At 41.9% G+C, this 23,694-nt stretch overlaps 1 protein-coding gene and 1 non-coding gene across 4 annotated transcripts in view; one reads left to right on the top strand and one right to left on the bottom strand.

The window, feature by feature from the left end:
• Positions 1-23,694, top strand: part of PLCG2 (phospholipase C gamma 2) — a 436,087-nt gene that overhangs the window by 104,437 nt on the left and 307,956 nt on the right. The window lies entirely within an intron of this gene.
• On the bottom strand, positions 19,889-20,017 carry LOC146780082 (U6atac minor spliceosomal RNA). Its single transcript, XR_014974900.1, has one exon. It is a non-coding gene; the product is annotated as a U6atac minor spliceosomal RNA (small nuclear RNA).

The raw sequence follows: 23,694 nt of genomic DNA, 5'->3' as shown, positions 1-23,694 counted from the left end.
GCATTAGTGTATTTAGAAATAGTCAACCCCAAATTAAAACACAGTTCATTAGTCCCTAATTTCGTCCGAAAACCAAATTGAAAGGGGGAGAGTATATTCTATCAGCTGCCCATTTAACCAAGCTGTTATGGATGACTCTTCCAATGATTTTAATAGTACTATCGATGAGAAAAATAGGCCGATAGCACTTAGGCAACATACAGTTCCCCTTTTTAAATATAGGCACAGTTGTTACCGTAGTCCATAAGGGGGATTAGTAACTGATAGACAGGTATTAAATGTATTAGTGATAAGGGGACCCCATATTTCGAGCGAGGATTTCAACAGATCCATAGGTGCCCCATCTGGGCCATACTGCATTCCTACCTTTGCTATGTTGGCTAGTCAGCTCCATTTCCTGTACTGTTAATAAAAGTGGGGAGGGGGATTCTGCAATCTATTGTGGAGGATAGCTAACATTAGCTGCGTCCTCAATGTGGTAGATAGAAGTGAAGAGGGTGACCCAATCCGCGCCCAAGATGTTGTTTTGCAGGGGAGGGTTAGAAGGGGAAATCCTAGCTCTGATATGCTTTACTAAGTCCCAAAAGGATTTGCTATCCTTTCCCAGGGAAGCTTGTTCCAAATGCTCCCAATCTTGTTTGTATATTTCCTTCTTCCTGTTTATGAGTGCAATTTTATACTCAGAGATTTCACTCCTGATCCTGGGGCATGTGTTTACAGCTTTCCTCAGCTTCCTATTTGCCTGAGAACAGGCACCATCGAACTATCTTGGATCCATATTCAGTGTACAAAATGACTTGAGCATGGACTCCCTAATTGTGCATATTAGCCTATCATAGTTTGAGGCCATTGAGTCTTGTTGATTCTCTGCTAGACAGTAACAAAATATGTTTAGGTGTGACTTAAGTAAGGCTGCTAATAAGTCTTTGGGCTTTTTCAAACAACAAATTAGCCTTAAGCAATCTGTAGAATGTTACGTAGAGAGGGTATATTACTATTACGGGCTAATCCTTTGAGCGGTAAAGACATAGTATCGCTCAAGGCGTTGTGATCGCCCAGTCTGTGGGCAGGATCTCTCCTTTGGAAAACCAAGGTAAAAAATCAGGGCTTACAAACATATAGTCCATAAGGGAGGCTCTCCTCCCCTCTAAATGATATTAACGTGTTGCTTGCTGCCCCTAAGGTATCAAGCAAGTCCACCAGACTGTGAGCAGTAAGATGCTTAAAAAGCTCTGCCCCCCTTGTATCCTGCATAATGAAGCGTCCTTTCGCATGAATGTCTTGTGTACTGAGTTTGTAAATTAGATATAAAATTAAGTAGACTATTATAGTGTGCACAACTAGTATTAATAAAATCATTGTTATAGAAATGTATCATAAACCATATTAGTCTTTGGGGCGCAAATTATTAGCACTAAAAAGGAAGTGGAACCAAATTTAACTTGTGATGCCTCCAGCTGAAGACATAGGCTAATCGTCCGGCCGCACCACCGTGCGGAGAAGGAATAGCAGGGCTCGAATAACAAGTGTAACCCTCAAAATACGGAGCAACAGTGAGCCAGGTCTCCTGAAATAGAATTAATTCATACTTGGGAACAAATGCCCTCCAGTCCTCATTATTAATCTTCCTTTTTAGGCCTGCCACGTTCCAGCTAAGGACAGAAAGAGTTCTATATTGCATGGCCAGAGTAAGAGATGCATCTGCTGTTGACCTTATAGGGGGGGGGTAACAGTAGGTTTAACTAGCGATTTTATCAATCATGGGTATAATGCAGGTAGTAACAGATGATAGAACTGCTTTAGGACCAGTAAGTCAATCCAAGTCGGAGAGTGCATTGAATCTTTTAGATGTGGGTATACAGCATGAAACAGAAGGTGCATGCAGTGGAACCTGAGCTACAGCCAGTGCATTGGAAAGTAGTAAACTAAATATATATCTGTCTGTCTAAAATGATCTGAATGTGTGTTAACGGTCCCATGGGATATGCTTAAACTTGTGATCTGTGCGCTTCGATTTAGAGAGAAATTACATGGGCTCTGCCCAAGATGGGCAGGAGGTCTATAAAAAAAAGCTAATGGGACCAGGAAAATGGAGGTCCTTGCCATATTACTAGGTCTAGCTTTAAATAGCAGATGGTGTGTCAGGTTTGGAAACCTAAACGTAATCACGATACAGTTTCCCTGCGATTCCGGGCCATTAGGCCTGATCCATGCACATCTTCTTACGTGCAAGATGTCGTTGGCCTGCCAAAACGGCATACCTCTATATCGTGCCAGCCAATCTTAAGTTTTATTAAAGAGTTGCTCATAAGTTTTGCGCTGGTACGGGCTTAATGAGGGAACCCCTATCAGTACAGCCACATACGGCATGCAGCTGGAGGGAGATTACTAACTGGTAAATGTGTCGGTAACTGCGGCGGTACTGGGATAGCTCTATCTTCCATATCCAGCGTGATATTTGAATTTTTTTTTAAAAAAGTAGTAGGCAATTGAACTACTTTCTGCCTGGTTAAAGTATTTTTGTTGCCTGAATGATCTGCGTTGACTAGTGGGTTCCTGAAAACGAACGGGCCTGTGATAGCGAAAGAGCTATACCGAGGGTTCATCAAGGCTTTTGTTCGCAGTTCGGTGCCTGATGGAAGTGTTAGATGTAATTCCTTTGGCAGGGCCTAAGAGGCCGGCGCCAAGTGCTGCCAGATTGGTCTCAATGGTGTCCAATCGGGAAAGCAGAGGTGAAAGAACAGTGTTAATCGTTGAGCACAGTTTCTCTGAGAAAGTTTGTAAGTGACTAACCACAAGGTCGTTGATGGAATTGATAATATGCGACTTGTCTTCCTGTGAGAATTAGGCTAAAACTGGAGCTCCTGAGCTTGATGTTTAAACAGTCCTGGGCTCAGTCTCAGACACTTGTAAAGCCTCAGGAGGGGATAAAAGGGGGCTAACCCTCTGCTTGCGAGCCTTACCCCGTTGAGATCTCTATGGCAGTGTGGTGAGCAGAGACTTATCTTTCGGAGCGTTGGAGGGGAGGCAGTGGAAGGAATGGCCGCACAGTTCGTTATAGGACCTTGGCTAGTAGGAAGAACCGCACTGTTTCGGGGTGAAACTTTGGGCATATCCAGAGGAGTGCAAGCAGATAGACCAGGTAAAACCCCGCTAGCCAACTGAGTTTATGGAAAGCCTTCGTTCTGTTCGGGCAATTTCATTGCTGATGGTACTAATAGCATCTGACCAATCGAGGTAGGTTTTACCAGCAGAGATGAAACTGTACCACAATCACCCGCTTTATTCCTGCCCATGATCACGGCAGGTGGCCTATGTACTGAGGGATAAAAAGGCAGGCAGCGAGCCTACACAAACAAGGGAGCTGGCACAGAGGGGAGGCCACTAATTAGAATTATACATTTCAAACAATCAACAGGCACATAAACTGTGCAATAAACACCAATTAAATATGATAAGGACTCAACAAAATGTAAAAATTGTATTTTTAACATGCAGAAGGGTTTCAGTTTAGTGCATCAGATTATATCACTTTACTGTGACATTTATTAAAAGTGATTATTTTTCAACGTGAATTTAAAAATATTTATGCCCTCTCCCCTGCCATGACAACAAATGCCATAAGTGAATTAAGAGGCAAGCTAGTTATCGTGTGCACCACATATGTGGTATAGATGTTTACATTGAGCAACATTATATTCTATTTAAATTGAGCACAAGAGAGGTGTCTTTATAGCACACACCTTGAACTCACATATTTCAAACTGCTCCGAAGGGCAATAGGATAAAGAATGAATCGTGGTGAAATAAAATATTTGCAAAGGATCACACAGTTTGACCAAGCAGGGAAGCTGGGACAAATCCAGGGTTTTCTCATTTCAGCCACTAGATGGGTATCTCTTTCCCTCTCCCGTTTTAGAGTAAAGGCTAATGTTTCTTCTTTAGTTCTTGGCACATGAGACCAGAGCATGGATTGCAGACTTACGCCACATGAAAGCTCGACTCAATTTGGATTCTGGCTCGAAGAGACCCTCAAGCTGAGCTTAAGCCAGGCTTCTTGCTCGAGCCTGGCTCTAGTTCGGGGGGGTTATATTTACTAAGCATTTCATGGGTGCTCATAATGTGCTACACAATTTGTGCGGTGCCTGTTGGCCTCCTTTAATGGAAAGTAAATTGGGCAATGCTTTGCACCGCCTTGTGCCTCGTGAGCGCCCAAGCGAAACATGAATAAACCTCCTGGTTCTCCAAACATAATGGATCTGAACAACACACTTAGTGCTTTCAAACATCTCTTTCAAAATATTTGCATCCGTCCAGAGTTGTACCGAAACTAATCAGGACTGGTCTCTTCTTATGCTTGAGTCAAATTGATCATTTCAGACTAGCCTAGGATGTATTTGTGTTAGCAGTGAGTAGAACAGAAGCACATTTACTCTGGCAGTGAATCCTGGAGGCAAGTGTTTCCAGCATTGTATCTGGGCTTGCATTTATTTTTGCACAGTATTATTGAAGCATGTTAAGCTTGTCAAATTTTCGGAGATCCCCTTATACCTAATTTTGAGTCAGTGGTGCTGGTACAGTGTCTGCTCTTCCACATTGCCTGTGTCAATTGATTTCTGTACTTACTCTGTGCCTATCCTCACAGTCTGTGGTTTCTGTCCAACTACCACACACCATAATCTTTATTATTCATATGTTCTTAACTTTATGCTTAACCGGAGTGCTTTCCCAAGGAACCCTATGATAGGGCACACTATGGGTCTCAGTACAAGTGCCCCAGTTCAGGGTGAGATAATTCCACACTCCCGGAGATACCAAGGACCTGTTTAACTCTGGGGTTGTCGAATTAACAAGGATTAAAGGTTGAAACTTGAGAATCCAATGAGCAATGAGGATTTACTAGGGTTATTGGTAATTACCTGTTGATTCCCCTGGTAATTCCTCATTCTCCATCAGATCCCCTGCTCCCACCTCTCCCCCCGCTTCCAGAGATCAAAATCTTCAGAGGGAAACATGATGAGTCTGTGAAGGTTCTGTGGGCCTTGTAATTTCTGATGGGGCCCGTAGTTCTCTTGCCTCATCGGGAAATCAGTCTGCCACTTCTTAATGAGGGCCGGAGTCAGAAAAAATTCAATCTTCTCCGTGTTCGAAACATGTCGGACGTTTTGGTCATGTTTAATTGTACTAAATCTTCCTCCTCCATGTGCTGAGAAAAAACTCAAATTGCCATTTGGCCCTGAGGTTCACAGCCCTACCTTTGGAGTATATCGACAAAAGATCCGCATTGTTCCCATTGTACCATCAGATGTGTCCCTACCGTCATGAGGAGGTTGTGTTTTATATATTCATCAAGTTCCGATAAGAGAAGTTTAAAAACCTCAAACAGAGATGTTTTCTAGTTTGCATATGCAGATTTAAATTTGTAAATGTACCTTCTGGGGGTTTTCCCTTTTTCTATTTGTTCTTATTCATAACTTTTGTGTCCTCCAGTCTTCGATAAGCTGTTCCCTGTTTGTGGTCGATGAGTAAGAGCACTGCCATGTTTGGTTTCACGCTGCCCATTGTGTCCATTGTGAGAAAAAGGCTCGGAAATTTGTTTAGAAAATATCCTTCATTAGCATTGCAAATTTGGAGTGCAGCTCACAATGCCTCTGCGCTTAGCCGAATGCATGAATTTAATTCATTATCTTTTCTGTAAAAAAAAACACAGACTAGAGCTAAATTCAACATTTTATACTGGCATATTTGTGTTTCGTAATAGTCGAGTTTAATGTACAAAAATAAAACTCTAGGGTGTCGATGAGAATGTGTTAAAGTCTGCTTGTTTTTTTTGTTTGTGAGTCTCCTTAGAGAAGTTGTGAGCCATATTAGTTTGTCACAGTACGGATCCAGAATGATATGCATGGTTCATTATAATGTTAAATAAATGCTTTATTTTTTCCAGTTCTGGAGGGATATAATCATTAATTGGCTGATACTTAAGAAAATTCATTAATTTCTTACAAAGAAATTGTTCCAGGTTATATTTAAGATTTGTTTTCCTGCCTAAGAGAAAGATATCTGCTTTCAGACCCATGATCTACAAGAACATTGTAAAGGGCAAATCGTTTTATGAAGCTATATTGAATAATTTTTGTTATTTTATTTATTTAGGATCAAGTTTATTTTGTGGGGTGAACATGTATATGCAGTTGTTGAAGGGAAATCAATTTGCTTCATTTGCTCATTCTGAAATAGCTACAACGGTGCAAAAATAAATACATGTGGTCCATTTCTCGGTGGTACTCATTTTTATTGAATAGGATGCAAAATATTGTAAACCTCAGGTCCACCTATGGTAGGTTTCACTGCCTGGGTCTGTGTCCCTCTCAGGTTTCAGGCTTCTTGTACTTGTGGTTATCAAGGAAGATCCAAAGGGACTGATGATTGCACAGTCTGTACAGGAAGCAGTTAACATGGTTTCTTACCTCCAGATCTGAATATATCAAACAAAAGTAATAAAACAGACAAAAGACTTGTAATTTTTATGAACCTCTGAGTGTCTCTGAAAACCCCAGCAAATATAAAATATCTTCAAATGCTCTCTACGACATTGATGAAAAATTGGAAAACCACAGCTCATCTGCCACCATTATTTTGAGTATTTTACCTATCTTCTCGCTGAAAAGGCGCTTTGATGCCTCATCAGGGGTAGTAGGTGCTATATAAATGCAATTACAATATACAATGTATTGAGATTTTATTATCAACCTGCAGAAATATAATTGCCAAAATATTGACTGTCTTGAGTATTGAGTGTCTTGAGTGTAAATATATAGGCTTTACTATTGGTAACTCCACATATATGTTACTTAACAGTATGAGCGATAGCATCAGTGAAGTTATGGTTAAGTCTGAGATTCTGTGGCAAAGGAATTTGTTGTTTTCATGAAACCTTTGGCGCCATTGAACAAATCTGCACAAAGCTTTACAAAAGAACAACAACTTCTTTGGGGTCTCTGCAGCACGTTATGTGCAGATCCGTCAAATGGGCACTATGGAAAAAACAGGTGGGGTCCCAAAAGTGCCATTTCCAAATATAAATTCTTATAGGATTCTTTGCTCTTCTATATAGAAAAGAATGCTGAACGTAGTTACACCACATTTGGCAAGAAGGTAGGACTTTACTCAAGGAAGTGTATTTAGTTGGTGTGGTGTAAATCTGTTCAGTAGTTTTGGAGAAACTAGCATTTAATAAGGTGCTCACGTTGGTGCATGAAGAGGTTTTATTTTAGAGATATGTGGACCGTTAATGTGCTGATCCTCCACAGATTCGCAAATCCAGTGAAAACTGTGTGCAGGAGGGCTTGGCCATCCAGAGTGAGATGGACACAAGGCCTGGCAATGTGATAACCAAGTCTGCTTGAATATATTGACAGTATTTAATCGGAGTTGACTATACTCTTGTAAATAATTGTTATTGAGTTGTTTCATGGAAAGCTGATCCCGTGTTTCTTGTTTATTGCTATTGTTCAGGGAACACTGTCCCACAGAATGAAAATAAGTAAAAGGGCACCAGGCCATTTTCTGCTAATTATTTAGCCTGAAAGGTTCAACAGTGTTTAAATAATGTTATATAAGCAGAGCACAGGGTGTGAAGGGTTAGAGAGGAACTTCTTGTCGGGTGACACTCACATGACATGCCATGCAAAATCGCATCACTTACTTTTGGTGTAGGATAACAGGAAGCAGACCACCTTGACTCGCTGAGCTTATCAGCCCGGCTGTGAGAGTAGACGAGAATAGCATAACCTGCTATTATATTGAACACAGGGCCTAATTGTTGAAACATTTATGTGGAAACTCAAATTAGGTATTCTTGTTGGTGCTAAAATTAGCTTAGTAAGTAAAGACATGAGACTGGAATAGTGATATAGTTACATAGCCAAGGTGTTAGAGTATTTTTTGCTGCTCAAGCTTTTTGTAAATGTGGCAGGTACCATTCTGTTGGGTGATATTGTTATAACAATTCATATTATGTGGACTAGGATAGGATTTTGATTTTAAAATAAATCTTTAAATTATCCATTGTTTCCTAGTGTTTTCCAGTGTGTTTTTCCCTAATGAAATAAATTTGTGATTCCACTAACTATCTCTGTAATGTCCCATAGGATTGCTAATCACCTGAAACACTTCTTACTTAAATATTGCTCAGTGGATTGTGGGGTGGTTGCAGTCCATCTGACCTTTCATTTTAGTTTTGCACAATAACAAAGTCCTTAGTACCAGGGGGTTTAGAAAACTGATTTGTGAGTTGTGCTATGGTAGAAAGGCCCAGAAAAGGATTTAGAGAAAACAGGTGTAATCTTTTATAATAAGATATTTTTATTGTGAATGGTCTGTCGGTCTAAGAGATTGACTAAAATCACACAGGTTTCTATGGATTTTAGCTTGTTGGTAAAGTCAAATCAAAAACACTTCCCAGTGGTCACTTTCTTAAATTGTCATCTTTTGCTGCCAATTTGTTCCAGAGAATGGAATTACCCGTAGATGGCCCAGATACATTAACTATATAGTCAAAAATTCCAAATTTAATAGCGATCCATGCCCATGTACCTTTAATACTGTTATTTTACGTGGATTCCAATATTTATGGAGGGGTACTACTTGATTTTTCTTTGACATTTTTTATCAGTTGTGTGAATATCCTGCTGTAAAAATAGCATAACCTTTTAAGGTAACCTGGAATGTCCCTTTTCTTTATTGGATTTGGAAAACAATTTAATTTGATAAAGGCAACTTTGAATGTTTGATTGTAAGCAGGTGTTCCCAGTATAAAATATATTTAACAAATCAGGCCAACATCCAAAATTAAAAATTGACCATTGCCCTTTACATAAAAAATGTAATGTAAGTAAAACGAATGTAGGAGACACAAGAAACAAGACAAGATGGGGAGAGGATGTGGCCTTGCAGCTAGAGCGGTCGACCTCGACGCTGGGGAACCGGGTTTGAGTCTCGGCAACAATACTCAACATCCTGTGATTCTGGGCAAATCACTTAATCTTCCCATGCCTAACAAAAAAATGAATGTGTCCATCTGTGACGAAACTGGTGCTCATGTAAAGCGCTCTGATACCCGATTTCTCAGGTCTAGTTTGCGCTATATAAAACCCTAAAAAAAAAAAAGAAAAAAAAGAATATTTAAACACCAACAAGTACAAATGAATAAACAAATAGCCTTAACAAGCAAGTGTAGCTTAACTGTCACCATCTGCTGACGAGAACAGGAATATACTCCTAACACCTCACAAATATATAAGAAACTAAGGATACAAAGAATGACTCTTAATTTTTCAAAAGATAAGTAGATCTAGATAATTTAGTTAACATATATAAGTAGATATTGCTTCATAGCAACGTTGAATTCTAATAGAAAACTATAATAATTAACCAAGCAATGTTTCCAAAAGATGGATGCAATTCACCCTTTGTTTTACTAAGCAACTTTTAACAGGAAAGTCTTTCCCCCCTTTTTGGTTGCAATCTGCTGACATAATTAGATCCGCCTTTGAGGAGAAGGTTTGGTATTTTATTTGGTTATTTTATTTTAAACAGCAGAACGAGAATAATGCAATTGCATTGATAACAACCTCTCCCTTCAGACTGTTGCTGTCTCCTGGCTGAGATAAGGTTGTTCATTTACAGGTACATATTTTATGAAGCAACACTAACAAAGTGGTAGCTGGACAGCTTAGGCCAGCACTTATTCACCACTTGGAATTCCTATGGGTAGCATTTCATTCCAACATTTGAAAGCTTTCTTTGTTACTAAACAAAGGGAATAGCCATATGCAAATCAGTCTCGGCACCTCCCTCAGAAGCGCTGTCAAACCCACATTTCTAGTGCTAGAGCATGTCCACTTGGCAAAAGAACACAAACCCTTGACTGTAATTCAGCCATATTGCAAGTCATTATTGAGGGCAGCTCCAATGGGCACAGAGGGATCTTGTGTTACACACCTTGGCATATCCCCCTGGGACAACAAAAAGAGTCAGCCCTTTAAGAATGATACATACATTGGTATTGTGGGTGCCAGCTGCCAGGGCAGGTCACTGCTAGCCAATAAAGGTAGTTGATAGCATTCCTTCCATCTTTTGATGGGGCCTGGATCTTGCCAAGTGTTTGGTAAACACTATCTTGCAGGAGAATGAGGGAGACCTCCAACTGAAATCCACACAATGGGGCAGGCCCTTTTGCTGTTTCCTCCCTAATAGTGATCTTGGTTATAAGTTCTATAGATCCAGCACACGCTATGGTAAGTTTCATTTGTGAGCCTGGTTCACTGGTGTCCACACCGACCAGGCTGCAGTCATATGGTGCTTCAATGGGCAAACCATCCAGCTTTGGGGGAGTCTAGACTAAATATAGAAATTCATGAGCATGAAAGCCCCGCCACTGACCTCTACATCCCTGGGCTTGCAGTGCCTGTGCAGAATATGTGCTGCCTTATGCAAAGGCTGTGGTGATTTCGTAAAGCTTATAGGTAGAGTGTTGTGAAAAACAGAATTTGCATTTTCAAAGGTGACCGATGAATCAGAATGTGACAGTTTGCGATTCCTGCCAACACATTGGTGAACAATAGTTTCCCTTTAGAACTCAGCTTTTTCAGACCCACGGATCGTTCACCATGTTTTATAACAACCTCATCCAATATTGCAAACAATAAACATGCAAACAATGATTGTAGGCCCTGGTGCTCGATATCAAAAGATGCTGCTGGCCACACATATTTTGGTAGGTATGGATGTGTTCACATCTATTTTCCTTCATTTAACTAAATATGAATATATAAATCACTGATATACAAATCACTGATACCCAAATTACCAGGATTCTTGTGTGGATGGTGTAACACAAGAGGAGAAGCGAGACCAATCTTTTTGGAAGAGGATGCCTCACTCACATAATTTGAGATGCTTCATCATAGGCAACCACTTCCCACTCTGGTAGACAATACCACCAGGGCATAATCAACCTCCTAGTAGACCTGATGGTGGGAGGTCTTACATAAGATGTTTTCGTGGACAAAACAGGGGGATCTTTCTGCCCTATTTTAAATCGCCTTTACTGGTCGGGGCATTCGTCAGGACTGTGGATCCCTAGAAACTTAAACTAACATATAGGTAATAGTAAAATGTAAAAATCATGCACTGTAGGGACTAGAGTGAATCCTACCTGGTTTCAGTGATAGTTAACCCTCACTGAGAGAATACCTGCCTTCCAGTCTGGGGAGGGGTGATGTCCTCTATTGTCACACAGTCATCAAGAGGTACATCATGCCGAGATACCTATCATACGTCCTCACCCAGCCCCAGAAACCTGATGGTGAGAAGTTGATGGTCCGACCATAGTGCTTTCATTCCATTACATAGTTTGTTGTAAATCACACAGACATTACCACTATTAAAGGTACTTTTAACTTTACCTAAATCCCCCTGTTTTGTCCAGAAAAATATCCAAGAACTCCCCTATCGGGTCTACAAGGAGGTTGAGTCCGCCCTGGTGGTATTTCTCCTACCAGGGTGGGGAGAGGTTGCCTATGACGAAGCACATCACGTTATGTGAGTGAGGCTTCCTCTTCCAAAAAGACTGATCTTTATTCTTCTCTTGTGTTACCCCCCGCCACACCAGACAATTGGTAATTTAGGTATCAGTGATTTGTACAAATAACACTGATGTAAAAAGCACTGCATAGCCACCATACCTTTTTCTGTTTTGGGTGATTCTACAAAGGACAACAGATCCAACTCTGAACTGCTGTATCTCTGTGCAATCCAGGTTGGCCCTAGAACATTTGCTTCCCTGGGTGAAAATGTACATCGGTCACACACATCCCCTGTGCATCCTCATGTGTTTACATACATACATGCAAACATATCCAAAGCACATCCAGGATATGCCAGATTTTCAGGATTGCCTCATAAAATACACTTTTTACAAGCAGTCTGAATCTTCCAGCTGCTTCAAAGCTGTATCCCCACCACTCACCAGTGACCAGAATGTCTCAATGATGTGCACTAAGGAGTATTCCTGATCCAGAGGGCATTAGCTCTTAGAATTTCATTTATGGTGGATTTCAAAAGCACCTGTCTGCGGGAGGGAATCTTAACAAAACTCAGATTAACAGCTATTTTAGCATTCTAATATTGCTCAAGTTGAGGGTGTGGTTGTCACTGTTAGGCAGAACAGGGCAGCTAGTCAACATATTCTTTTGGTTTTTGGACCTTATTAACGAATCTTGATGGTGAGTTGACCAGCTGGATTTGCGTTTTATTAAGTGTGCTGCAGGACTTTACCTGACATTTGATTCCTTTTGAAGCCATTGAGGCTTTCTGTTTATCGCACACTTCCGTCATAACACCAGCAATATTGGGGGCTTATTTACAAGCCCCTTGCGCCACAGGTGCGTCACTTTTGGGGAGAGGAGATGGCCTAACGGCTAGGGCGGTCGACCTTAAATCTGGGGAACCGGGTTTGAGTCTCTGCAATGATGCTGAAGATCCTGTGATTCTGGGCAAATCACTTAATCTCCCTGTGCGTACCAAAAATGAATGTGTCCTCATGTAACGCAACTGGTGCTATGTAAAGCGCTCTGATACCCGATACCTTCAGGTCAAATTTGCGCTTTATAAAACTCCATAAAAAAAACAAAAAACTTTTAATATGGGAAAAAGACACCCAGCCTTTGAATCCAGGATTCTCCCTCCTTCTCTCCATTTTCCCTTAATTGCATGGGTGAAGAAATAAAAATGTCCTCTCCACATGCCTTCGCGCAATAAACAAAGCCCCACTCAAGTACATCATAGCAGAAAAGGCCACTTTATTCAGGACAGTTGAAGTTTTACTCAATCGCATAACTATATACAGTATGACATCATGAAATAAATTGCATTTTCCCCCCAAATCCCCCAAACTTTATTCCCACAATTCAATCAAAACTTCATATAATACACCCCATGACATTGTAAACCCCAACTTCTCTCTTCCCCACCGCCGCGTTCCGATATTTCCCCCCCCCCACCCCTAGGAGTGGGTAAGACCGCTCCTGACTTACCCCCCCCCCCAAAAAAAAACACCATAAGTGACAACAGGAAAGTTGGGAAACTTCAATGCCGTCCTTGAGTGGCAATCAAATCTATTCTTTATTTTTTTTTTTTTTTTACATATTACTACTAAGGGAGGGAGGGTGGCTCAATGGGAAAAACAACAACGACACACCCCGGGCACCTCTGCCGCAATTGTGCTCCTGCTAGCCTGCTTTTCCGAAATGCCGCCTGAATCCCTGCCTAATCACCCACACCTGCCCCTCGCGCGGCTGTTTCATTAGCGCGAAAAAGCCCAGGTGGAGACCGGCTCGCGCCCTGCTCCACCTGGGTTTCCATTCTTTTTTCTCTGCGAATGGTTTGAACAATTTTTCCAGAAAACTTTACCTTTAAAATCTAGCTATCCCAAAACCATCTACACAAAGTTTCTTAGAGGCTGGGAATGCTCACCACTGGGAACGTGGCTTCATCAATGAGGGATCTGATCAGACTTTAAATATTTTTTCCACTATAGCTATGGATGAATTTCTTGCCTGCCTGATTCCAAGCAGCTCCCATCCACTTCTATCGGGATCTAGTGAGTGGTTTCTGTTTTTGAATGACCTCTATGCAGGGACTTTTTCTTTTTTTTATGTCTGGGTTGATTGACTGCATAAATGAACAGTAGAACCTTTGTCATCGCTCTTCTAAAAAATATACATTCTTTGGTCTTTGGGGTAGTAAACTTGTCAAGCCTCTTGCGGTTTGGTGTCTCTTTCTGCCTCTTCTGCAATACACGAGGGACTAGATTTCATCTCAAAAGTGATAGCAATGACATTCAGAAAGATGACGTTTTTTGTCTGTCAGGGCATGTGAATATTTTTTATTATACATATTTCGTCTCAGATTTGTGTTTGTTTTTTTTACATATTTTTAATACCTTTAGAAAATCTTCTGTCCACGTGTACAATGCTTACCAGAGCTGTGGAGTAATGATGAAATGTTTTGCGTTGACTATAATAAATATTACTATATTTTCATATTTCAACATTTTGCTGTTGGTGGTTTGTTTTATAGTTTGCTTGCCGTTTGAACTCTTTTAACTTTTTTTTTGGTTTTGTTAATGTACCCTGTTTATGAAAAAGACAGATAGAAATAAGAGGGCAAAATATTAATGTTTCTATTGTAAAAGTAATGACATTTATTTACTTAACCAAGACAAGGTTATAGTACCAGAGCTAAATCTCTGCCACGCCCTTATATGTGGATTTCAAAAAATGTTTTCACAAATCCAAGAATTCAGAGATTTATATCTAGCTGTGTATGTTTCTTGCCAGTTAATTGTTAGTCTTGAAATCCATCTGATTGTGTGGCTTTTATTCTATAGGGGCACAATTGTGAGCATCGGTTTTAGTTTACTTCACGAATAAAGGTGACAAAACATTGTTGAAATGGTTCTCATCTTTCAACCTTTCTACGACCTTCTGCAGCCTGGCAAAGCCAATAGGTCTGGCTTGGGTTAACACAGTGAACACAGACATGCACTCGTTCACATTTGTGCATTCCTGTGATTACATTAGTTAGTATATTATAGCTGACCTATTGTCTTTGCTAGTGTTTGTTATTCTGACTCACTCTTCTAAACCTGTATCAGTCAAAAGCTGCACACTTACCAGTCCCAGAAGTAAACTGGGGAGAGGATGTGGCCTGACGGCTAGATTGCCGACTTTGGTGCTGGAAACCAGGGTTCGAGCCTCGAGGTCGCGTGCACATCCTGTGATTCTGAGCAAATCACGTAATCTCCCCGTGCCTGAATGTGTAACGTAACCGGTGCTCATGTAAAGCACTCCAATACCTTGGGTCGAGTTCGCGCTATACAAATCTGCATAAAAACAAAAAACTGTGACTGACCACCAAGGAAGGAACCTACAAGCGAGTCTGCTCAGCCTCTTGTGCATTTAAAATAGGGATAATGGGATTGTCACGACTTCAGCAGCTATATCGCATGACTCCCTGGTCCACCGTGCCTTCTGCTGTATGTGTGTCCTTGGTGTCCGCCGGATCCTCACACCACACTGAGAAGAACAAAAATATGATGGGTAGAATACTTGGATGAACATCAGCCGCGAGTAGTACTCTGAGATTAACTTCAGTCCATCGTTTGTGCCCACTTTGCCACTACAGAGAGGGGCCAATCTTATGCAGTCAGTTTTGGCTCCACCCAAATCGGGACAGCGCAGCCTAATTTGCTATGTCAAGCCCTTGATGCTGTGGGAAACAAGCAACCCCAACATTTCAGAAACTTAATGTACCTCGTGAGTAAAATGCACCCTGAGCCCATTGAAACCACGGGCATGGTCCTCTCGTTTGAATCTATGCTACTGGCCCACACCCATGGCAGCTATGAACCGGTCCGCTTCGTAGTAATGGCTCTGTGATCTTCTGTGCCATTTAATATAGATTTGTTCTTTGAACCTCAAATCAATGAGACTGTAAGCATCAACAATTGGCATCCTGTTCTCCTGTGGAAGATACCGCCCCCCCCCCCAGCCTCCTAGACGTCAAGAGGATGGATAGGGCGTTTGCAATAGTGTTTTATCTGGGATACCTGCCATAACTCTGCATAAACCTGAGCCATGAAATCTCTTCACTCGCACCAACAAAGGTTTGGACTCACCAAGTTGTGAAAGATCTTGCACACATCTAATTTATTGGACTACTGCTTCCCCGCTAGCTGGGTCAGGCTTCCAAAGCGACCTTACCACCTGCCTTGTAAACTGCAGATGTTTTTCACTTAGGCTTACACTTCCGGAAATTCTCTCTCTTGAGCATTTTTATGCCTCCCTCTGCCATCAAGAACCCGGCTCTGACTGCTGATTCTAGGCCCATGAACTATTCTTGATTCTCTTCCACCGCCTATTCCTTCACCTCCAGTTCCACTTGGGACCTTCCAGCAGCCTGGTGCTTTACAGTAATTCCTAATCAAATAAAAATAAGATAACTTGTATGTGTTAGATACTGGCCTCATACCAAACAATCCTGTGGGCTTCTTGCTCCTAGCACATCTGAACACAACTTTCATCACTCTGCCGCATACCTGCTGGTCTCATGTCTTCCTTTCCAGCAGCACCTCTCCCAAGCATCCATGCACCCAGCCCCATGTGCACTACAGTACCCTGGCTTTGTACCACTTGGCTCAGTGTTATCACAGGGGCTTATCAGACACTTGTTTTTGTTTATTTGAGATAAGACAATGTAACTGTTATTCTGAGTATAAATGGTTTGCTAAATACTTTGTTCTGAATGGAAGAGATTTTGCTGAAAGAGTCTGTTCTTTACTGACAATTATTAATAGTGCAGTTTTATTATTGACGGAAAAATGACTCAACAGCACACATATGCTCTCTGTAGGCATAGATTAGCTGAGTCTTTGATAATAGTGATGGTTCATTCAGTTTATCACTTTTTTTTTTAGCCCTTTACATAGATAACCTCTATTATCTTCAGCTTTACATTTCTCTTCTTATGCTGACCTTGCACGCTCTGCTCTGCAGCTTTGTTTCCGGTACTCAATACTTTTGCTCTTATGAATATGTCCTTTGATTTTTTTAAAACTGATGATAGCTTTCACTTCCGTCCAAGGAGGCAGCTATTTTGTAGTGTCACACAGACATTGTATACATGTGCACACACACAGAACATACACTCACCACTGCTCTTGTGGTCAGCTGCCCAGGCATCAACAGCAAGGGGTGGGCGCCCATATTAAGAGGCCCACAATACAGGAAATCTCCAGCATGGCAGATTGATTTTTTCCAGATTCTGACAGGAGTGGTTCAATAACAAAAGCTTGTATATAAGAACAAGCAAAATCTTGTATACAGTAACATATGACACAAAATAAGAGAAATCAAAAGAATAATAAATTATCAGAAATACCAAAGAAAAATGAATAAGGAAGGACCTAGTAGAGGAAACACAAAAATCAATTCTAGTCAAGCATGCTGACATGTTACAAGTAGCTACGGAAACGGTCACAATACAGAAAATAAAACAAAGCTAAAATGATAATCACAGTGGCAATACAAACGAATCATGTACAGTTCTTAAATGCCCATCATGATGCGCAAAGCATCAAAGGAACACATTTCTTAACTGACAAGCTTGAGTTTGTCTTCAATATATGTCCATTACGACTGCCAGCCCCAGTGTGTGTATTTATTTATTTGTGTTTTATATAGTGCGAACCAGACCCAACTGGACAGCAGAGTGCTTGAAAGCAGTGCCAGTAGTAACAATGTAGTACTGGTCCAAAATATTAAATATTAGAGTACAAGTGGAGGAACAAAAAAATAACAACAAAAATAAAAAATGATGGCTAACTGGTAGGAGAAATGTGGAAGTAAAGACCTAATAAATGATAATATAATATTTACATAATATCAGAGTGATGTTTGTTCAAATCTCCCACTAGTTACAATCATCAAAAACAGTCACTGGAGGTAGTAACTGTGAAATAGTAGGCTTTTGATCCCTCTTTTAAACAACAAATGGGAATGGTTTGTCCTACTCTTGGGAGGTATGTAATTGTAGATGTTAGTAGTGTTCACCTGAGATGATACTTTGGGTAGATAGGTAGTGCAGTGATCTGGTAGGAATAGCATTGTGTACCATTAGGGTGCCACAATCTTTGAACAATATTCTCAGTAGCGCCTCCTACGCTAAGGCAGAGGAGCGTTGCCCCACTGACTACAATAGGAAAAAAAATGATAATAAGTTATTATAATTGTATTTTTCCCATTGAATTGAGTGGCTCTCGGGCGGGGCGGGCTGGCCAGAGCAGGTAGAGGAGTGGTGCGCACTCCTTAAGTGCGCATGACTTCTTGGCCGGCTCTCTCGGGCCTGCTGAACAGTCCTGCGCACTTTTTATTTTCCCCACCAGGCTTGCTTTCCACAGCCTTGTAAGGAATACGCGAAGCCTCCCAGTCCCCGTCTGAGCGCCGTGGTTCAGCGCTCAGAATAATCACAACGCTGCATCGCAACATTGTGATTGGCTATGAGGATCCTGGGAGCCCGGGTGCTTCCTGCTCCTTTGTGCAGCCGACGGAGACAGGGAGAAGAGGACGGAGAAGAGGCAGCGGCCGGCTGGCCCAGGTAAGTGGTTTTTAAAAAGAAACTGTTCCATCATGCCCTCCCCCCCTGCCCCCCCCGCCCCCCCCCCCCGGCTCCGCCTCACCACTCCCGACTGGTAACAGCTGCTACTAGATATTCTGTTCTTTTGTATATACTTTACTAGTTTGGAAGAGTCAAGAGCTGCTAGGTGCAAACTAATTGTGTAGAATTGTCAAGAGTCTTTTGTAACAAAGCAATTATACTTCTGTTTGCTCTAATAATTATTCTAAAACGATTTAGACAGCTATCAAATACTTTGTAACTGATTTCCTAACATGTTTGCTGGTTTAGGTTTACATCTAAAAAGAGAAAAATACGGCAGAGCAGCTTTATTAGGAACATGGGGTATTATTGGGATTCCCAGAAGCAACAAATTTCCATAATTAGTCCTTCATATCACCAATGCCTGCACAACTGTTTTGAAGTCTTCATCAGGAATATGAGAGATTATTTCAATGAGGAGTCTGATTTGAAATTGACTGGTTGCCACTATACCAGTGATGTGATAAGGTAGATTTCAGTCTGGGGAAAAAGCCCAGTGATTGTGCACTGGCTTGGCATCGAGTAGGTTTGCAATGAAAGCCATGTTTGAACTGGTGTAGGGCAGTGGCGAGGAGATATTAGAAGGAGCTCAGTTTTCTTGGCGTTCAAATTTAGATGATGGATTGACATCCAGGTCTGAAGGACTGAAAGGGTGGCTGTTCGAGCTGAAATTTTGAATATCCTAACGCTGGGTTAAGCCTCAATGTCTCCCATAAACAAGTTTTGGTATTGCCAGTTGTTGTGCCTTGTGTGTAATTTAATTTGCTTTACAAAGTTTCACTATCACACAGTACACACATATACAGCGGTTCAGGCTTCTCTAAGACAAATAACAAAATAACATGGGCAGAGTAGATCGCGGCAACAACAGTACAGTTTCCCTTGCACAAAGAACACATGTTGCAGCAGTGCATGTTTCCTCACATGCACAGGCACACACAGAAACATGGATTCATACAGCAGGTACTGTATGCCCAGCAGCAGTGCAAGATTCCCTCATGTACACAGAATTTACCCTAAGGTGCCCAGTGGATTATGGGGTCTTCTCGCTGTCCAACAGTATGTAGCAGCGGCACTGGTATCTGACCATCCCTGGTGCTTGGTGGACTCTTGAGTAGTCATTGACCAAGTGCCACTTATTAGAGCGTGCCCAACACATCAGACTGTGGGGCACAAACATAAAAGTAGGACATGTGTATTTAAATGCACTACTTTAGATGCACCATAATAGTAGCGTGCTAGTAGTATGCAAAGTACCCTGATTTTTTTCCCCCGAGTAAAAGGAAATTGAAGCTACATTGAGTATCAGCTCTGAATATATATATCGCTATGTAATGGATCCCACTCCTTTGCTGCAAAGGGATCTATCTCTAGTTGCAATCCAATCCCTGCCCAATGCCAGTTGCATGCCACCATAACAAAACAAGTACTGAAGGTAAAACTTTGGAGGATGTCAGGAATCCTTGTTAATGAAAAGATAAATTAGTCGGCATTGGTTTCCCCATGAATGATAATACCGCTCCCTAATACCACCTAGGTAGCTTGTGCAAAATATTTAACCAAACCTTTATGGTGCTGTGCTTTGGGTCTTCTTCAGACACCCATGCCATGAAAGTGCAGGGTATGATGCTACAAAGTAAGTGGCATTGTCCTACCCACATATGTCTTGTAAAATGCATTGAGATTTCTTCCATCATTACCAATGGTATTGCTAAACTTCTCTTAGTACAAATGGAAAAATATTTAAGCACCAAGAGATCCAGTTTTTTTTAAAATAGGGTGAGTTTTGCTACGGTTCAGTGTTGTGTTGCGCACCAAATTTCTATTTCACACCCAGAATGCACTATTATTCCACAGTGGTCCTTAATGTTCAATTTTAAGAGAGTTGTTCATCGTTCATTGCACATTGTGGTAAATAATTCATATACCATCTATTCGCCGGCTGAGTGAGCTTCGTGTATACAAATAAAAGACAAACCCCAGCCACCTGCTTTTCGTTTTTGATTTAATATGTCTAAGTGAGCCCAATCCCTATTTCTGTTACTGTGGTCAGGCCCTACGTCCAACCCCTTGCAGCCAACCACATGCCACGCACATCCTTTGGCTGTGTGTGGCTTGGGGTTGGCCACAAGATCTGGCCACAGGCAGGCAAACCCAACCCCTGGCAAGCAGGCAAACCCATGGTCCACAGCATTCAGTTAGATACGGGGCAGACCCTGTGCCCAACTCCCATTGCTGCCCCAACCACCCACTCTGTGCCTGAGCCATGGGCAGCGGGTGGTGGGGTTGAGCGCAGAGTCTAGAAGTCATTTTATGTAAGGCGGACCTACTGACTTTGTCAAAGGATCAGAATACCATAATATAAAAAATTGACATTTATAAAGCATGTGTATTGTCTTTGTTATAAAATGACCAATATGAACAATGAAACACATATTTCAGCAAATCACACAGTGCAATGTTTAATAAAAGTGATTGCCATAAAAAATGTAATATACTTTACTTACAAAATAAAAACACCAAGATGTCTTGGAGTCATAAAACTTACCACTGGGGAGCTCTAAATTCCAGATGAAGAGGATATAGCTCCAGCTTGGAGTGCCCCATTAAATGTATGAGTTGACCCTGGGGGATGGGGCCCCAGGGTCTTTGCAGGTCCCTCTAGTACTCCCTGTACTAGACACTGTGGATCCTCTTTGGCGTTAAATATAAAACATTTTTAGCATTAATTGCTCTAAAACTACTGAACAGATTTACACCAGATCACAAAAATCACACTTTCTGGGCCAAGATCTAGCTTTCAGCCAAATATGGTGTAATCCTTTCAGCAGTTTTTGAGGTATCAATATTCCATTTTTCTATGGAAAAATAATGTGGAAAATGAGTTTTGGGACCCCCCTCTTTCTCAGTCCACAGTTGACGAACCATCCTGAAACTTGTTAGGAAGTAGTTGAGGTGGATGAGATTTATTTTTGGGAATATTTTGTGAATATTTGTCAAACTGCGCCATAGTTAATGTGTGAATCAAAAAAGCATACTTTTCCTATGGAAATACGATCATATCTATAACAACCTAGTGGAACTACAATAATCCAGTGGTGAACGCCACTGGGTAAAATTCAGTGGAGGGGCCCCTGGGCCCCCAACCCCCAGGGCTTGACCACATCTCCCTGGGTGCCATGGCCTCACCTAGGGCACCCTGTGTGCACGTTGGGGACTGTGGGGGAGCCTCAAGGCCACGGCCACGGCCATCCCAGCAGGATCCCCGCCTCTTGCAGAAGCCGACATTTCTCCTGCACGCAGGAAGCTGCTGAAAATGCAGCTCCCTGCATGCAGGAGCTATACATTTATCTCTTTCCCTGCCCATATGTCTGTGGGCAAAGAAAGAGATGAAAACTATGCTTCCAGCAACCAGGAACATTTTGACAGTTCCCTCATGCAGGAAACAGAGTGTTTGCTTTTGCTTGGTGGGAGCTGTCACAGCAAGGATGGGCACCTCGAGGACCACCAGTGTTTGAAAGTGGTCCGGAAGGGCAAATTTTCATTGTCGTAGAGCCCTGGAAATTCCTGCACCATTCCGGGTTGCCCGGTATTTGATTGCACTGATTACTGGACTATACAGCATGATATACATTTTTTGTACTGCTCTGAAATAAATTACTAAAGGTTATTCTACTTGCTTGCACCTGTTTTTTGCATTACAGACTGAAATGTCTCTATTTTACCCAGATGAATTAAGGGTTACTTCGTATACAAACCCTCAAAGCAGCCTCTGTTCCCATTCTCATGGATGGTGGTCTGCTGGCCTTTGTAGGCAACCATTCTTCTGGATGCAGCCTAACGGAGAGGAAAAGCATGCACCCTGCCTAATAAATAATAATTAGGCAGATTGTTCTGTCAACCCTTATGATTCCCTATTTTAGGATATAATAAATAGGATAGGATAGGATTTATTGAGCGCACTAAACCAGAAGGTGTCAAGGTGCTGGACAGGCAGAAGAGGGACTAGCACCAGCCAGCTAAGAGGCAAAAAGCCAAGTCTTCAGAAGTTTCCTGAAGACTGGAAGCGAGTCAGCCGTAGTAATAGAAGGGGGCAGAGAGTTCCAAAGTTTAGCAGCCACCACAGAAAACGAGCGGCAACCCCATCTGGACCTATGAAATCTGGGAGAGACAAGATTCTTTTGAGTGGAAGATCTCAGGGTTCTCTCAGGAGTGTACCACTGAAACATGGGCTTAAAGTGTGGTGAGCCTTTGCAATGCATAGCTTTGTACACCAAATTAAGAGCCTTGAAGGAGATGCGCTTCCTAATTGAAAGCCAGCTCAAGGCACGAATTCCTTCCCTGGCGGACTGGTGTTTCGGGATATTAAGAATGACCCCGGGCGGAGACCTCTGCTCCGCCCGCGGAGTGTGTGGAGATTTGCCTTCGCTGCGTTTCATGGAGAACGCAGAGAAAGAAAATCTCCACGGGCCGGCTTTATGGCTAAGATGATAAGTTGTATTTTGATTAATGCCAGCTCATTAGTAGAACACAGTATTGAATGTGCTAACTTGATGGAAGATAATGGGATAAAATTAGCACTCATTACGGAAACATGGACGGACGAAGCGTCCGGACCTGACCTAGTCAAAGCCACCCCACCCGGGTTCCAGTGTGAGGTTCTGAACAGGCCAATTAGGAAAGGAGGGGGGCTGGCTATCATCTATCATAATTCTATTCAGAGGACTTTCAAACCTGTAAACTTGCCCACATTTGAAGCCCTCTCCTTTAACCTTAATTTAACACATCACCACTCTTTTAAGGGCACTCTACTATATAGGCCTCCAGAAGCCAGACTTTCTTTTTTCCCTTCCCTGGGGAATCTTCTAGAAGAAGCCCTTCTGGGCGATTCTTACACTATTCTTGGAGACTTTAATTTCCACTTGGAACTCGCTAATGACCTGGAGACAGCTCGGTTAATGGTTTTGATGGAAGCCGCGGAGCTCACACAGCATGTTAAAGGACCCTCTCACCAAGCGGGCCACACCTTGGAGGGTGTTTTTTCCAATTTTCCAGGTCTGTCCTTTGTGGGCCTACTGCCCCTGGTCTGGTCGGATCATGCCGCGGCGCTGTTTAATCTTAATCTGAAGAGTCAAAAGACTAATGGTAGAGATTCAAGAGAACAGATTGAAATTAGAGCATGGAATAGGGTGGAGGCGGGGAGCCTGCATAATGCACTGACCTCTTCAGCAGCCCACATATCGTTTGGAACTGAAGAAGCAGTAGCCTCATATACCAGATGGCTCTCGCAGGCTTGTGAAGAACTAGCCCCACATAAATTTATCACGCCTAAAAGATTTCTTCCTTCCCTGGTATTCAGAGGATTTAAAACGGCAAAAATGTACGTGCAAACGTCTGGAGCGTAATTGGAGGAAA

Source organism: Triturus cristatus, chromosome 12 (assembly GCF_964204655.1).
Source record: "Triturus cristatus chromosome 12, aTriCri1.1, whole genome shotgun sequence".
Lineage (NCBI taxonomy): Eukaryota > Metazoa > Chordata > Amphibia > Caudata > Salamandridae > Triturus > Triturus cristatus.
This window is presented reverse-complemented; position numbering and strand designations above follow the sequence as displayed.